This window comes from Seriola lalandi, unplaced genomic scaffold (assembly GCF_002814215.2).
Source record: "Seriola lalandi dorsalis isolate HSWRI2012SDOR001 ecotype SW California unplaced genomic scaffold, Sedor1 jcf7180002054887, whole genome shotgun sequence".
Classification (NCBI taxonomy): domain Eukaryota; kingdom Metazoa; phylum Chordata; class Actinopteri; order Carangiformes; family Carangidae; genus Seriola; species Seriola lalandi.
The window spans coordinates 1381328-1399711 of NW_019525439.1; positions in this window are offsets into that span (position 1 = coordinate 1381328).

The following is an 18384-nucleotide window of genomic DNA, read 5'->3' on the forward strand; positions in this document are numbered from 1 at the left end:
AGTAAACACAATTAATGAGGGATGATGGAGGACAGAGTTGGAAGGAGTGAATGAGCGAGAAATGGATGGAGCAGCAGAGACCAGACATACTGTCTATGTCAGGTTTCTTTTCTCCTCACTTTCATTTTCTCTCTGGTTTTCTTCTTGTCTTGCTTTCTCCATGTCACTTACTCTTTTCCCCGCCTTTCTGCCTCTCAACTGGTGGGTGGTGGGTGGCGTAAGCGGATGGAGAAGTGCATTGGCAGCCCTGTGGTGCTGACAGCTCCTGATAGAGCCGTTCTAATGGGAGCAGATGATGATTGACGGCCACGCAGCGAGCTGACAGCACATAAAGGTCACATTAGCTCCCACTGCAATAGATCGAGGAAAAGATGGAAAGAGGCAGCGAGAGAGGGAGTGAGTGTGAGCGAAAGCAGGTGGATGAGAGAGGGGGGGGGGGGGTTTCTTCACCTCTATTTTACCTTTCTCATATATTCATACATATTTCATTCTCCAGTTACTCCAGCCTCAAACTACATGCAGCCTGACAGTCCCCCTGTAACAGGAGTTTGACATTTCCTGATGGATATGGAGACAGCAATGAGAGTTTACCTCTGCTTCCTCCTTGTCCTGCTGCATCTCACCCTCCTTCCTTTTCTCACCCTTCTCCCCTCACTCTCCCTTGTGTGCTGTGTGAGGACAGAGAGAGAGAGACAGATGATGTGTGTGTGTGTATTTGGAGAGGGAAGGGTATGTGTGTTTATTCAATGCGAGAGTGTGTGTTTGTGTGTATCGCTCCGTCTCTCTGCAGGCCGTTTATACTAGTCTGGCGTTTTCAACCAATCCCCGTATGGCAAGTGTTGTGTCCCACCAGCCACACACACGCACACACATACACACATACACACACACACCACTAAAGGTAATGAGATGTCTGGTCTCTTGTGTTAGAGCCTGTGTGTGTGTGTGTGTGTGTGTGTGGGTATTCATAGTTGCGTTCAGGGCAGAAAGAGACAGTAAGTGCACTTCCTGTGGTTGTTTGTATGTGACAGGGAGAGAGCATTTGTATGCATATTTGCATTTGAGTGCATGTGTGAAGGAGGGAGACAAAGTATGTGTGAATGTGTATCTTTTTCAAAAATACTGTGCAATTTATCCCATATGCTTGTACGTGTGTGTGTTAGTGTGTATGTGTGTGTTAAGTACTGTCAGTGGACAGATGGTTGTGGAAGCTGCAGCATCATTTTAGAACAAAGGAAATGATAAACTTTTCTAGAGTGATGATAAATTTATATGTGTGTGTGTGTGTGTGTGTGTGTGTGTGTGTGTGTGTGTGTGTGTGTGTGTGTGTGTGTGTGTGTAGGTGAGTGTGTGTAAGTCTTTCTGACCTTTCATCATTGTGAAAACCAGAAATCCTCCACACTCATTTTGCTGGTCATCACTTTGGAAAGGGCAAGTAGTGGCTGAACCTGAGGGTTGAAGGAAAACTCTGGTTTATTACAACTAAGGGCTTATCTGTGTAGTTTCTACTTCCATTCGATATGAGGACATTGTTGGTACCAAAGTAATTACTAAGATCTGGGAACAGTGAGATATTTCTATAAGACAGTCAGACAGGTTGTAAACAAGACAGCAGTTTAGCCAGATTATAGGTAAAAATTAAAATGAATATGTATGTATGTATGAAAATATTGGCAATGATCAATCATTGCACAGGAACTTAAGTGCACATACAATAGTGAGTGCTGTAGGTCTTTGAACCAGATGGTGTTGAGTAAATTTTAAAGCAAAAATACACAAATTTCTCAGGTTGCAGTTTATCAATTGTGAATATTTGCTGCTTTTCTGAGTGAACTATTGGTACAACAAAACAAACCATTTGAAGATATAACCTTGGGTTTGGATCATTTGTGACATACAATATAGTTTTCACTATTTTCTGTATTTTAAAGCCAAGTGATTTAAAAATAAATAAATAAATAAGTCGAATAATTCATAATGAAAATAATCGTTAGTTGCAGCCCGATGTGCAAATTAAAGGGTACGCAAGGAGTTTTTACTCTTAGCCCCTAGTTTGGGTCAAGCACTGAAGATGCTGGATCCTACATTTCCCATAATGCAACTAAACAGCGTTTTTGTTAGATTCTTTCTGCCCATGTAAATGTTTTACATCTTTCAAACACCACACCCTTGTTTGGCTGCCATCTCCTTGGAGCCCTTAATCCTTTCTTCATCGTCTTCACCCTTCTACTGTCCTTCTCTAACCTATCCTCTTTTCCTTACACATTCTACATATTCCATCTACATATCTACACTTGCCTACACACACTTGCACATTCGAACTTCAACACTTCCATTATCCCATCACCTCTGCATGTCCTGTATAGGGTTCGTTCTTTGCAGCATGTGTCCGTATATTGTGTTATTTTATGTTCTATTTTCTATTTAAGTCCTCAATCCCAGTATGAGATAGCAGTGATACTATTAGTATTATCAGGGTTCAGCAGCCACAGAAACCATCAAAGTGCGCTATACTTCAAGACAGTAAACTCAAGTATAAAATTGGGTTGTATAGATTCCCATTAAGTAATCAGTGGGATGTCCTGACATGACGCTACAGCTGCATACTTCTATGTCTATGTATGTGAGTGTACTACAGCACAGTCCCCTTTACGGGGCATTTTTCATCCTCATGACTTCATTACTCATGATGAATGCGTCCCCATTGTTCCATACACAAGTTCCCTTTAACTAATTTATAGAGATAAAATGGCCTGATCTTGCAAATCACAGGTAATGAAGTAAAAGGGAGGAAGGTTGAATGAAAGAGAGAAAGAACCAATAGATGTGATTTGAGGTGTTTGTACCTGACTGAAAGACAAAATCACACCACACGTGGCCTGTCTCTCCTCCATCGCCTCTCCATTATCCTGTATCTTTCACCTCACCCCTCCTTACCCATACTTCCTTGCTCATGTGCGTACATGTAGATTTTGTATATAAGCCACCGGACATGTGGCTGCATAGTTAAATGGCTCCTGGGAGACTCAATGTATAGACAAATCGGAGTTGGTATGAAGCGTAGCGTGGAGCACGTGGTGGAAATATTATCATAAATAGTGTTGAAAGTGAACAGTGAGAGATGCCAGAGATCCTCAGTCTTGCCACTGTTTGTTTGCATGGCAGTAGGAGATAAACTGTAATGCATACACTCTTCCTCTGCTTCTTGTTAGGGTTTGGTGTGTCAAGCTGCGCTTTTTCTGCTATTCTTGTGAGAACCATTTTTGAGTTTTGGTCCCTTAAAAGTGGCGTTTTTTGGAAAGTGAGGACATTGTGTTTGATCCTCATCTCTTTGATATTTGAAGTTGCTTCAGGGCTGGGTTAAACAAAGGTTAGTGTGAGATTAGGATGAGTGGATTAGTGAGACGTCCTCATAAAGTTGGAAATACATGGATATGTGTGCTTGTGTTAATACCTTCCATGGTGTATACTTTCATTGTCTGCATCTGGGTGTGAATGCTTGAATGCTTTTATGTTCAGTGAAATATTAAATAATACATACATTTAATTCATCATGAAGTATTATTTATTACACTTTGAGATGATTTTCATCGAAGTGCGTTTGTTTTCAAAACCATTGATCTTGGTGTATATATAGTTTTCCTCCCCATCTATATGGGATGATTCAGTTATTTAGAATTAACACTGCGTTCAAATTGCTTGAGTTATTGTCCTTTAAGGCCATATTCATGAGGCGGAAAAAAGTCTTTATCCCTCATTTGATTTAAGTACTGCCAGCCGCAACAGAAACTACACAGCCAAAAGCTCATTAAAAATGCTGATTCATTTCTGGTCGCGGGGGAAGCTGAGTCGGCAGAATGCTGTGCTACTGCAACTCTGTACACACGAGGTTGACTGACCTATACTACCTTCCCTGCGTCCTACAGCCTTATTCCCTCTGTCATTCCCTCTAAATGTATGTGTTTGTGTAATCGATAAGTCCCCACATCCTCTGTCTCTCCATATTAAAATCTTCTCTGGTTTTTTAGAAAGGTCAAAGCGTGTGAGTGTTCCGGCACAAAGAAACAAAGAGACTTGAAGTGAAATATGATTAAGTCAGTAGGCTGTTTCCTAATGTTCCCTGCCCGGCAGGTCCACCATTACAAATGCATGCTGTACAGAAAGTTGTTCAAACTTCTAAAACTTTATTTCAACAGCGAATTCCACAGATTTACCCTCAATCTCACTGCTGATGTTTTTGAAATTAAAAACCGTTCAAAAAATATTATCTCACAGCTCACATACATGTGACTTTGTCGGACAATGGAAGTAAATTAAAGCAATAGTTTGACATTTTGAGCTGAGCTTATTTTAGCAAACTGGAAACAGGGATAAACAGCTAGCTTAGCTCAGTTCAGAAGTCACAAAATCAACCTACAAGCTACAGTTATATCTTGTTTGTTTAGTCTGTACAAAAACAGAAGTGTTAATCAAACAAGTTGGGGTTAAACGAGGAGTTACTATATGTGGCGGTCAATTTGGAGTCGTGTCATCAGTCACTGAATTTTATATTACTGTTTTTCTATGGATTAAAAAAAACAAGATATAATGTGCTAATTAGTTACCTTTTGAGATATTTGTAGGTGGATTTTTAAGTGTTTCCCCCAACTTTCAGTTTTAATGCTAAACTAAGCTAATCATATTCTGGCTCTAGCTTCATATTCAGAGAGAGGTATTGCTATTCTCATTTAAAAGAAAGTGAATAAGCATATTTCCTGAAATTTGCCAAGGCTTAACTTTTTACAGTTGTCAGACTTAATTATTTGCCATGTTTTCCTCTTGAGATAAAATGTTGTCTCATGGATAATTGCTGTGGGAAGTGCAAAATGGGGGAGAATTTGATAACAGCAATTCAGAGCTGCCCACTTGTACAGCTGAGTCTGAAAACCCACTAAAAAAAGACTCCAAACTAATGCTTAGAGGTTGGTTGCATCCATTGGTTTTGTTACTGCCAAGTACTGAAGAGCTTTTATTGATTATTTTCTGGCTATTTTCAATTATTGCTGTTTAATTAGGTTTTTCTATTCAACTCGTTAAAAGTGAAGTAATGGTTTCAGAGGAAATCCCAAACCTGGAGCCACCCCTCCCCATCACTTTCCTGTTCAAGTGCACTACAAAGATGTAATCAGAGACTCTTGCACAGCTTGTGATTGGTCAGAATAAAGCGACCCATCAGCCATGTTGCTCACAGTGTGAACACATGGTCACTGAGCAGCATGAAGCGCTGAAGGGTTAGGATCTGTCTCTGTGTTTATGTAATGATTGTAAGTCAATGGAGTGCCATCAGAAAAACAAACAAACAAACAAACTAAAAAAAAGCGCTGAAAAAGATTTGTGGGTAGACGAGAAGCAGGGTTACAGGGTGTCAGCTTTGATAGGTGTCAAAGAATCAACTGCGAGGCATTTCCTCTCTCAGCTGCTATTGATTGACCCCAAGGAGAGAGGGAGAGGGGGAAGAAAAGGAGGAAAAGAAAGAGAGGAGAGTGCAGGAAGAGATTAAAGAGGAAGAGGAGACTCAAGAGGAAGGGTAAGACAGCGTGTGTCTGAGGTGAAGAGAGGAGGTGAAAGAGGGAGGCAGAGTATAAGGCAACATAAGGGGGTAAAAAAAAAGTCAAACTGAAAGAGGATCTGACGAGGAGGACCAGTGAGGAGAGATGAAAGGACAGGGGGGGGGGAGAACGAGTGGATTTGGCAGGAGGATAGCTGAAAAAGAGGTGAAATGAAGTTCAGTGGGGAAGGAAAGGAGTCTTTCATATTTCTGTAATTAGTTGTTTCACTTTCCTCTTTTCTCTCCAGTATACCGGAGCGTTTTTCTCTCAGTCTCAACCCCTTGCCTCCCACAAGCCTCCATTTCACTTTCTCCCAATTTTTGTCTCTTTTTGCCTTTCATCTTCCCTCTGCCTCTCTTAGACGCATACTCCAACACTCCACACACACACACACACACACACACACACACACACACACACACACACACACACACACACACACACACACACCTCTGAATATGTCCTAATCTCCAGATCATGATAGAGCATTAGATGAGCTCACGAAGTCAATGTCAGCCAAAATAAACAAAATCTTGTTCATCAAACACGGCATATTATTAATAAGTCTGCACTTTCAATACATCCTCTGTCTTCCTGTCAGACGCTTACACGCGCTCACACACAAATTCACAAATCATCTCGGTTGTTGTTGTTCTTTCTGTCAGTTCCCTCACTCTCAGGCATCGCCTTAGAACTACAACTCTCATAACAAAACACTATTGTCTCTTTTTTGTTTACTCGTTTGAATAGTGTTGTTTGTCACGTTTGTGCTTCTGCTTGTTTTTTTTTTGTGTTTACTCTGTTTTGTCGAGAGAGAGAGAAAAAAGGTGGAAAAAAGAGTTTCGTCTTTGTGTGTAAATCTAAACGTGTGCGTGTATTTGTAAGCGAGACAGGCAGAGACGGACAGACAATAACACTGTCAGAGAAAAAAGACGAGCAGCGAGTGAGTGAAGAAGACACGGAGCGTGGGGGGAGGGGGTATAGACGGCAGTAGTAAGTGAGGAAGGGAAATTAAAAAGGCAGAGGAGAGTTATCAGAGAGCCTTTTAATTAGCCATCCTGTTTATCACCATCGGCAAACCTAGCCAAGGTAGCGTCTGTTGTCGTGGTAGGAGAAAGTCGGAAGAGTACTTTTCTCCGAGGCTAGAAGGAGAGACAGGAGATGAAAGAGACAGAGACGAGAGAGAGACATGGGAAGAAAGTTAGGAGAGAGATTCAAAGATTAAAAGTAAGGCCTTAGGTTTATTATTTAATACACAGACACCGATCGGCCAAAACATTAAAACCACCTGACTAATATTATGTAGGTCACCAAAACAGCTCTGACCCGTAGGGGCATGGACTCCACAAGACCAAGACGTTAGCATCAGATCCTTGAAGTCCCGTTAGCTGCGAGGTGGGGCCTCCGTGGATCGGACTTGTTTTTCCAGCACATCTCACAGATGTTTGCTCGGATTGAGATCTGGGGAATTTGGAGGCCGAGTCAACGCCTTGAACTTGCCATGTTCCTCAAACCATTGCTGAGCAGTTCTCGCAGTGTGGCAGGGCAAGAGGCCACGGCCATCAGGGAGTACCGCTGCCATGACAGAGTGTAGTTGGTCTGCAACAGTGTTTAGGTAGGTGATACGTGTCAAAGTAACATCCCCATGAATGCCAGGACACAAGGCCTCTCAGCAGAACATTCCCCAGAGCATCACACTACCTTTGCCAACTTGTCTTCTTCCCATAGTGCATCCTGGTGCCACCTCTTCTCTAGGTGAACGATGCACACAGACCCAGCTGTCCACATTATGTAAAAGAAAACATGATTCATTAGACCATGCCACCGTCTTCCATTAGTCCATGCTCCACATAGTTTGTCCATGCTCAGGTTTGTAGGCGCTATTGGTGGTGGACAATGATCAGCACTATTCACTTCACCTGTCAGTGGTTTGAACACTGTGGGTGATCACAAATATATCACTGTATATAAACATGATATGAACAGTATGTTATGCCTTTGTAGTCATGTACTGAATGTCCTGGCATGAATTGCACAGATAGCCAGAGACACGTCAATATGACACATATAGAAAAATTAAGCAATAACAGTGAGAATGTGTGCTGTGATTTGAAATTAGTTTTGGCAGTCTACCATTAAAAATCAAACATACTGTAAGAAGAGAGTTCATTATAGCAGAAAAATAAACATTAATCTTTGCTTCATTTCAGTCATAATTAGCTTCTTAAGCTCCATTTCTTCCCTTTAATTAGATTTAAGGTTGTTAACCCTTGTGCATCCTTAGGGACATTTCTGTCCTTTAAGGACCTCTGTGTAAGTTAAAATGATGTACAAGGGTTAAAATCATCTTATTCCATTGTGTCTGAATGTGTTTCATGTTGTTGCAACTCTTCACTGAAGTTATATGATGTCTCCACTCAGTGAAGCACCATGTTTTTTTTACGGCTGCATCATGAAACAAGTGATGTACAATACAAATTTACAATACAACACATTGTACAACACAGAATAGAGTCTACAACATTATTAACATTCCTGCCCTCAGGTGTGACAGCGGCTTTATATCATCAGAGAGATTTGATGTACTTTTGATGCTTCATCTCTCAACACTAAAGTGCTTTAGTGCAGCACTTTGGTAACCAAGAAGTGCTGGAAAGAACAAACACAACTTTAATATATGCTGCCTGAAATTGAAGCAAGCAGCAACTGCCTCTCTGCTGCTGCCATGTTAATCAGTTGAACATGCCACACCAACTGTGCGTGCTGCAAAGTGAGGCACTTGAGAAGCAGTGCTGCATGCTCAAGTAGGCTCCAAAGTCACGCTGTGGTTTCAGCATGCACATTATTTTTGGAAACTAGAGCACTGTTAGCAACCTTTGCGATCCCTTAAACTGAAACTATGTCTTGTGACTTGTGGCCCCGTTATCACAAGTTACATGTGGTGTGTCTAAAGTTTGTGAACATTTCAACCAAAAAGTGATTGTTCCTCCTCAGGTTGATATATTTGAATTAAAAAAGGAGGGACTTAACTGAGAGAGGGGCTTAAAGACTAATTAAATTCATTCATTTGACATAGTGTGCACAATAGGAAAAAGACTTACAGAATTTGAGGAGTACCGACATAGTCACACCCTGTAGGAATAGCACCACAAAAGAAAAAAAGTTTTGTTTCTTACCTTACCAGGTCAGGAGTGGCAGTAGTATGCAGATAAGTCACACAGAGATAAAGATATAGCTGATAAATGCCTGAAGAGTTAAAATATTCAGTGATTGATTCAAAGAGTCTAGGAAAATGCAAGAAGAAAAAAGCACAAGAATATGTTTTTTCTATCCTGTTAACATCTCATAACCCACACAAATGTATCCTGTGACCCATTGTTGGTGTTCAGACAGTGAACCTAACATCCTTCCTAGTATAGAGCCTCAATTTGTTTAAAGCTTGACTCCTAATGTACTAACTGGCGTACTGATGCACACTCAGTGTTTCTTAACGCCGGGCTCTTGGGGCCCTGAGCTGCCCAAGCAGTTCATACTGTACCATGTGTCTGCTAAACGATGCACATAGCAACACGAAAGCACAAACGAGCAGCGATTAGCTCGCATACATGTTTGTGTCTGTGTGTTATTATATTGGATGAGAGTGCGTGCATGTACAGTATATGCCTCCCCGCCCGTGTGCATGTGTTTTTATGGGCATTCATGCATGTACTGAAACTACATGTGGGATGTTGGGACTCTATAATATACCCTGTGGTGCCAGAGCATCCATTCTAACTGTCCTCTTTATACCAGCTAGATCTAATTGAATCTAATTGGGACAATTAAAGTGAAATTGGACCAGAAGAATTTATTGAACCAGTTATCTGTAGTAATTAGGCCGTAATTGGCCTATTGTTATCTTTACAAGTCTCTGAAGGGCTGACAAAGACCCAGCACACAGACCTGTAAGTGAGACTGGCACATAGTGAGTAAAGAGACACCGTCTTCCTGTTGGTGTGTTTGGTGTGTGTTTCCTCCTCTCCACATACGCATGTTAACGTATGTTTCTGACTACATGTGCCTACACAATACAGAAGTTTGCATGTTTGTTTTCTTCCATCTTTCCTTCCATTCTTTAGGACTTTGTCCTACAGATGTACCTATCGATGTCCAATGTCCTGAAAGTCGTCTTTGTGCAGCAAAATCAATGAGGGTCCACTTGCACACAGAGGACATTTTCACTTATACTCTTTCCCTCCTTATTGGTCTCATAGAAATTAAAAAATAACACTTGAGATACTGTGACAAAAATAGAAAGGAACACAACACTGAGAATGAGGGAGGAAATGAGGAAAAGGAGTGGAAACAAGACTGGACAGGTTAGATGAAGAGAAAGAGAGAAAAAGTGAGTGAGAATTAATTTAGGTGAGAACATTTGTACAATAAACAACATCTGCAGGGCATTTGTGATTAAAGCTTCTGAAGGTGCCACTGACGTCATGCATAATTGGAAGTCTATTCTAGTCAAATACCCAGTATAAGTTATATTGTTTGGTGGTTACTTTTAATGAAAGCCTCATATACAATTAGAGCATAAATGTCAAGTGTTTGTTGGTCGTCCTCCTTAGGTTTTCCTGTCTCATCTGACAACACTGGCAAGAGGAGATGTTCCTCTTGAAGTCCTAAAATACATTTTAAAAACCTTCTTAACATCTATCATCATTTATTTAAGGCAGTGCATGAGCAAGACTGAGTGGTACATGTGTGATAATGTACGAGCTGCAATTTAGTTGATTACCAGAAAGAGTGACTTTAACATGGATTTTTTTGTACAATATGTACTATGTATATTGCATATATTCCAATGTGTACAATGCATATTGAAAATCAGTTAAAATCTAAATCAATCAATCAATTGATAGAAAATAATGCCAAAAAATATCTATCCTTGTTAAACATTCAAAGGAAAAGCTACATTCTTGTTTTCTTTGGCCTTTAAGGCCAAAAAAAAAGGCCAGAAGGAAAAGGCCTGAAAGGCCGATACATTATAGATCAAAGCTTACATCACCCACACTGATATGATATATATATAATATACTTTTAAAAATAATAATAGATATAATAATTGATTATTCTTTAAACGATTAATCTAGCGATTTCGATTATTCGACTAATCTAACGATTATTTTTTCATTAACCTAACAGTAATTTCGCTGCACCAGGGTGTTTCCTCTTTATGTGCTCGTGCATGACTGTCGTGCTAGAGACTACCGCACTGTTGGTGTCAAGATTAAAGTATTCCCAAACTTTGGAGGACCGTGTGCGAGCCTTTTTTGCCTCGTGTTGCTCCAGACGCTCCGTCGTACTTCTGGTAGACGCCGCCGTGTTGTTCAAATAGATTACACAGACGCAAATCATTCACATAGTCAATGACTTCAATTACGTCACCGCGTTGTCCCAGTCCGTGCGCTGCGCTTGTATCCGGGTAAACCAAAGACGATGGATATAAATGGTCCCATTAGAAAGTTCCGGTTTTGTTCTATGAGCATTTACCCTGTGTGGTTTTACACAACGCGTTGACACTAAAATTCCAGTCGGTTACGTCGGATAATCGTCCCAGCCCTAATACAAACACATCATTAAAAGTTTATGGACAATGAGTATCAGCACTGGACTACCAGAAAGTGTTACCTCAAAACATATTTGGTTTATACAGTTACAGTAAAGTTTGGTACACACTGAATGAGGGTTTTTGAATATAGAGCTGTCACTATCTTGACTTAATGACTTGTATGTTAATCACAGCTGGGTAAAATAATGTGGATGAAGAATATGCATGGCCCGGAGCCTCAGAGAGAGATCAAGTTGGGAAAATAAAGGTGGCACATTAGTATGCCGTCTTATATTGTTGAATTTCAAATCAAATGCTAAACATGCCATTAAAATACCTAATGAACTGAAAACAATAGCGAATGTGTTTCTGGGGAAATGCATTACCTCCACTCTAATCCCAAGATAGTGCAGCGGAGAGCACAGGGAGGAATGCTCCTTCAAAGTGTAGAAGACAAAGTGATGACAGCAACGTTCCTTTATGGTGGTGTAGTACCTGCGAGGATGAGATGAAAGAGGACATACAATGATGACACTATTGCTACTAAAGAAGCTTTTAAAGGGGAAACACACTCTAAAATTAAAAATGAAATAAATCGTGATAACCTTGCATTTGGACGTCCGTTGTCTTGTTTTACGTTGCTTTCTGTTTATTCTTTGAGAGCCCAAACGATAAATGTCAGCTCTCAAAATTTAAACCTGAGGCTTGTTTCTTTGCCAATGTTCAGAGAGATACTAACGTCTCCCATGACAACAGCATGCTAGATCAGAAAGCAGTGTAGCCCTGTGACGTTTTCAGAAAGGGCACAAGTTTTCTTTAATGGAAAAAGCCTAGCTGCGTTCATGTTGTTGCACTACAGTAATCCTGTACTGTCAGCCCGTGGACATGTATGTTCACGTCCTCACTAACTGAAGGTGGACACACAATAAATTTAGAAAAATACAGAAAAAAATACAAAAGTAGTACAAATCTTCATCACAGTATGACTGCAAAGGTGTTTTGAAGAGATTATGAATGGGGTGCTATATCCAATCAGTAGTGTGTGATGTATCCATCCTGCTTTTGCCATTTCCAGTGAAAACAGTAGCTATGTAACTGTGGCTAGGAACAGTTAACTTAACATTTTTCATGACAAGAAAATTAGGACCAATAGGGGAGAAGACACCAGAACGAATTGAAATGCTAAAGAAATCTGATATCGGCAGAAGTTTGGAACCAGATCAGGATTGTCCACTTCCTTGAAAAACTTTACCATTTATCAGTCTCACTTATTTGGGTATCATTATTCCTTATAGGACAGGTTCAGACCTTATAATGCAATGCTCTTATGTTAAAAGAGCCAGTCCCTACTCAGTTACTCCAGTCCATGCAGCTTGGGCAACTGTATCCAAAAATAAGTTAGTTAGAAAAGAGTGAAATAAGGCGTTCTAATAACTACAAGTTGAAAGCGAGTGATTTTATCCACCATGGCAGGTCCTACTCTACCTGGACAGGCCGCCCAATAGTCGAGCCTCTGTATGGGAGTGATTCCTCTCTATAGGGTGACAACACTATAAAAGCCTAGGGGACAAAATGTACGGTTCTTTGGAGTGCAAAAACATCCTCCTAAGTTCAGCTGAAGCTGATATTCCATAAATGAATACAGTAACTACATTTTGTCATGTAAGTGCTGTTTTAAAATAGACTAGAGCTACTTGATGTAAACTCTGTCATCACAACAAATTTGTCATGACGCTCATTACATCTTTAAACCTGGCAGCATATGTAGAGGCAGGGTGTCTTTTGCAAACTTAGTGTCTGCATGAGGCCACCTCTGTGGCACGCAGTCACAGCTGGAGGACAGATTGACAGTGATGCCTGCGGACAGAGAACTCCCCACTACACCTTCACTGTTTCTCTCTTTTGTCACTTACTCCTTCCTCCCTGTGTCTCCATATTTTCTCTCTCATTATGACTAAAGGCAGATCTTTCCCTGTGCTTTCATTCATCTCAATGGGTTTCAGTCTTTTCTTTTTCTCTCTTCCTCTCCCTCCACATCATCCTGACGCCGACTGTGTCGAGACAAGAACACCTCCAACCTCTGTTTCTTTCTTTTTTGGACTCCTGTTTTGCTCACTCTGTTCTTCCCTGAGGGTTGTGTGTCAGGAGCTGCCTGAGGTAGCTCCCTGCCTCCCTGTTTTCCTCCCTCACTTCCTCCCCCCTTCCCTTCCCCTTCTCCCTCCTCCCTCCATTTTCCTCACTATTCCATCCTATCCCCACAGGATTCCCGGGCCTTAATTATTCATTGTAATTTGTAGATTAATTCTGCATGGCTACCTCCCTCCTCACATGCACTCACACACACACACACACACACACACACACACACACACACTAATTCCTTCGTCTCTCTGTCTCTTCATTTCTTACTTCGCTCCACCCCAGGCACCCCCCTGCTTCTTACCTCCCCCTTCTCTTCATCCTGCTTTTTGTATCTCCCATATTCTCTCTTTCCTCTCCTCCCATCTACACTGTGCTTCCTTCTTCCTTCCTTTCTTTCTTCTCTTCTCTCCTCCATCTATGGCCTACATCCACTTTCCATTTTTCCACCTGTTCTGTTACTTACTGCATTGGTCTTTTGCTCTCTTTGCACCTTATCTTTTTTTCTTTTTTTCGCTCTGTCCGTTTCTCTCAGCCCTCCCCTCTGGATCTATACTAGTCTCTGGTTTTCTCTTTCTTTCTCTACCTATACACCCTCTCCTCCTCGCTCCCTCCCTCGTTCTCCTCTCCTCTCCCTCCCGGTGACAGGTTCCATTATCATGTTTCTCACGGCTCGCCTGCTCTCCTCCTGATGGATGACCTCACACGAATATTAATTTACTGTAGCATTAACAATATCACATCTTATTCTACACTTCCCTCTCCTCCCCCCACTTCCGTCTCGTTCTCCCTCCCTCTCTACCTGCTCTACCCTCTAAACACCCTTCAGCCACTTCTCTCATTTTCTTTTGTCACTTCTCTCCCCCTCATGTCTTCATCTCTCTCAGCACTTTTGGCTAAAGTTAGCGCTGCTCATTCCAAGTACATTCCTTCACATTATTGCATATACTACTCAAAAAGACAATAAAATACCGTTACCTTTGGAGCAATTCTATTAACTCACTGCAGCTTATCATCTTTCCATTTTGAATCCAAATGCAATCTTTGCACGAACACAAACCTACAGTATATGTACACTGCAGGAATACAACATTAAATTGAGTGGCATTTACTGAGGCCCCATGGGATCTTTTTTTTCCGAAGTCAAATGTTGAGGCAATTTGCATAATTCATGCAGCGCATCATGACACGCAATGCATAATGAAAATGCTGAGTGAAAGGTGCTCGCACGATATATAGATCGTCAGCGTGAACAGAAAAGCTGTTGACATGAGAGGAGGTGGAGGGAAGTAGAGGAGGAAGGATGTGGGAAAGATGAGTGCTGACGAATGTGAGGAGAACAGGCCGCCGGCTCTGGCCTCTCGTTGCTCATGCTTCTCTGTCCACTGCTTTCTCACGCCATCTCCTCTCTCCCTTCTGCCACTTTTCCCCTTCTTTCTTAGTCCACTTTTCCGCTCTCACATCACATCCATTTCTCACTCTCTTCTCTCCCTCTCCGCTCTCCAAATCCCACTTTTTTATCCCATCATCTTTCTCCCAGTCTTGAAAGGCTCATGTACAGAGGATTTATCATCACCTGTCTGAGTTCATTTGATCAGCAGGACTCTTCATGGGGTTTGGCTGCTGCTGCTCTGGAGCCAGTCTGATGTATCCTGCCTCACAGACACAGATAAATACTATATGATCTTTGCAGATTAGGCCTATTATCTGGCTCATTTGGGTCAGTGCTATGCTGGGAATTTACTGAGGTCAATAAACACCTAAGTAATTAGGTGGGAATTGTCACGCCCTAAACAGGTGTAATAGAATGAAAAGTGAGTATGACTGTGTGTGCTTTAATAGACACAAAATGTACATTAAAAGGTGCAAAATCTGTGCAGTGGTCTACATGCTTCTGCACTGCATGGCCTACTTGAAACGAGATTTTGGCGAATTTTACGTAGAAATTACAAGCAAGGATAAATAATGTTTGAGTGCTAGAAATTTCTAACTTTTAGAACTAACATGTAGCAAGGTGCAGACCGGTGTGAGCCAATGCAAATCCGTTCAAAATTAAAATAAAATTTGTAAGAACATAAGACACGTGTTAGTTAGATTCTCTGCCTCAAAAGTAATAAAAAAGAAGAAACTTCAATATATTCCCTTCTCCCAAAGATATTAGGAAGAAAGGCGGCGGCGTAATGAAAAAGTCACCTTGATCATTTTTGGATAATTTTATTTCAAACTAATGGACAGACAAATCTACTGACCCATTACGGTGTGAAACCTTCATCACAGCATTCTGTATATGACTTTTTAAAGGGCACGTCGTGCAATCAACAATCATCCATTCTAAAAAATAAAAATATCGTCAGTTATTTCCTGTTTCTTAATCGCAGCCCATCCCATATGTACAGCTGATTGAGAGCTCTCTCTGAGAGTCTGTGTTTTGAGTAATAAGGACATAGTGTTGATTTTAAATCCCTGCAGGGCAGTTTAATCCCAACTCTAAAATAATTAATGTTAGGTATTTAGATGATAATACAATGAGCCATATATACATCTACCACAAAGTAAAATGTCAATAAAATTCAGACACAAGGACCACACACACACACACACACACACACACACACACACACACACACACACACACACACACACATACATACATGCAAACAAACCCATTGAAGGTTTTGGCTACTTCTAGAAAATGGGGCATCATTTCCCTGGATTCCCTTTTCATTCACCTCTTATTTACAGTGTGTGTGACAGTTCTAGTGATGACCTTTCAAGCCAGTGAATTAACTGTGGAAGATTACAAAGGATTAAGGAGACAATGGACAGCAAACATGACAGTTTGATGGAAAAAAGCAGGCAACAAACTGTTTATTTGTAAGAAAACGAGAAGCTAAAATAATAGGACTAATGTGTGTGTGTGTGTGTGTGTGCGCGTGTGTGCGCGTGTGTGCGCGTGTGTGCGTGTGTGTGTGTGTGTGTGCAAGAAGAATGAAAAGAAGTGGAAGCCTGACAGATGAGAAGGCCATCCTGTTAGAATATCAAAAGGTTTCTGTATAAATGCTATAGTAAAGATACGGTATAGTGTGTATTCCATAGGAGGCAAAACTAAAAGATGCATGAAACGGAGCCACAACAATGGAAATAGATCGTGTTGTTATGCTTCCACGCCAGCGACAGCCAGAGGCGTTATGTTTTCGGGTTGTCTGTGTGTCCGTCCCAATCTCATGAACGCTGTAGCTCAGGGACGCCTTGAGGGAGTTTCTTCAAATTTGGCAGAACGTTCACTTGGACTCAAGGATGAACAAATTAGAATTTGGTGGTCAAAGTCAAGGTCACTGTGAACTCACAAAACATGTTTTTGGCCATAACTCAAGAATTCATACATTTATTATGACACAATTTAACACAAATGTCTAATAGGATAAAATATTAACATTTTATATCCAAAACATAAAAGGTCAACAGACAAAACTGTCCATTAGGCTCAGACAGTGTAGGGGATGGAGAAGCAAAATTAGACCTGAGTCAGCTGTTAGAATTTTAAAGAGTTTCCTCTTTTGTTGTGCTGTGACGTTGAGCCCATGAACATCCATGGCTTATGGGAAATGGTGTTCTTAAAAGGCATCTAAAACATATTGAAAAAACAATGTTACTCGATCGTTTTTCAAAGAACTGCCATAGCTAACTGTCTACAACACATCAAGCTTGTCACATAACATACTGTTGAGTTTGGCTCTCTTCCAAGGCTGGAGTTTTAGTTATTAGCATGGTTACAATTGTGAATGGGATTTTGAATGAATTATTAGTCATATTATTATAACAAACGGCATGAAGACCAAGGGAACAAATACCTACTTTACACTGATGATTAAACCTAAAACCTCATCGCCTCCATCCTACACTTTCTTACCGAAGTTTGCTTTCTTGTCATTTATCAGCACTTACAAAAAAAGGTCTTGTAACTTGTTGTTTGAAGGACATTAGCTCTTATGCTTCTTTCTGCATGCTGTATAATGCCAAGGACAATGTCTGTAGTGTTAATGCAGGATAGATCCAGGACTAATGATTGAGTACCTCTATGATTGCCACTGTATCTCTTTTGTCCTCCGTGTGAAAACCTTTTCTGCATCCTTGACTGACTATTCTCCTGCCGGCCTTAAAGCACTGGAGGTGGTGCATTGTATTGTAATTTATGACCAAAGTGCAGGCAAAGCTCAGTGCTGTTGTGAAGTCACTGATCCCAAGAAAGAAACTCAATTAAAGTTAAACCAGGTATGTTTTGTTTTTGTATCACTACATTTGATTACCTCCCTCTTTCATTTGTTTTTGCTGTGTATCTTGTCAGTCCACTGAAGGGAGTTCATCATCAAAACTAATTTTGCTCTTGTAGTGTGTTAAATTCTTGAATGCACTGACTGAAGCAGTGCTTAAGTGAAAGCAGGTGCAATAGGCTCAGATGAGTGAGAGTAATTTGAAAGTTACGTTAGAACCAGTGGGTTGTTGGCTGAGCTCCTGTTTCTTCCGACTATAGGCTCAGACAGCAGACAAACACACTTACAGGCTGACACACTAGCAGTTTACACACACACACACACACACACACACACACACACACACACACACACACAATATGCAAAGACTGTGCATGCTCATTTGCTCCACTGTTTGCTTCCTCTAAGTTAGAGTGGCTCAGAGGAACAGTCTAAAATAAATCATACAGCTCAAACACAACTGTACAAGCTAATCATGTGTGCAGCATCAGATATGTGCCTCATGACACAAACATGTAAAGTAGCTGCAAAAATCTGACACACACACATACACACACACACACACACACACACGCGGCAGCAGACCGCGAGTTAACTGTTTTGGCCTCAAGCGAAAACCTTTTACCTCTCCTACCTCCCTGAACACTCAGCAGATAGATAGAGTGCATCTTCTCCTCTCCGTTCACTCTGTGTGACAGACTCAGACTGGGGAGAGTAACTTACACCAACTCTTCTTGGTAGAACACAGTCAGGTGGAAGGTAAAGACTCTTGTGTCCACTGGGAACTGGTTTCATT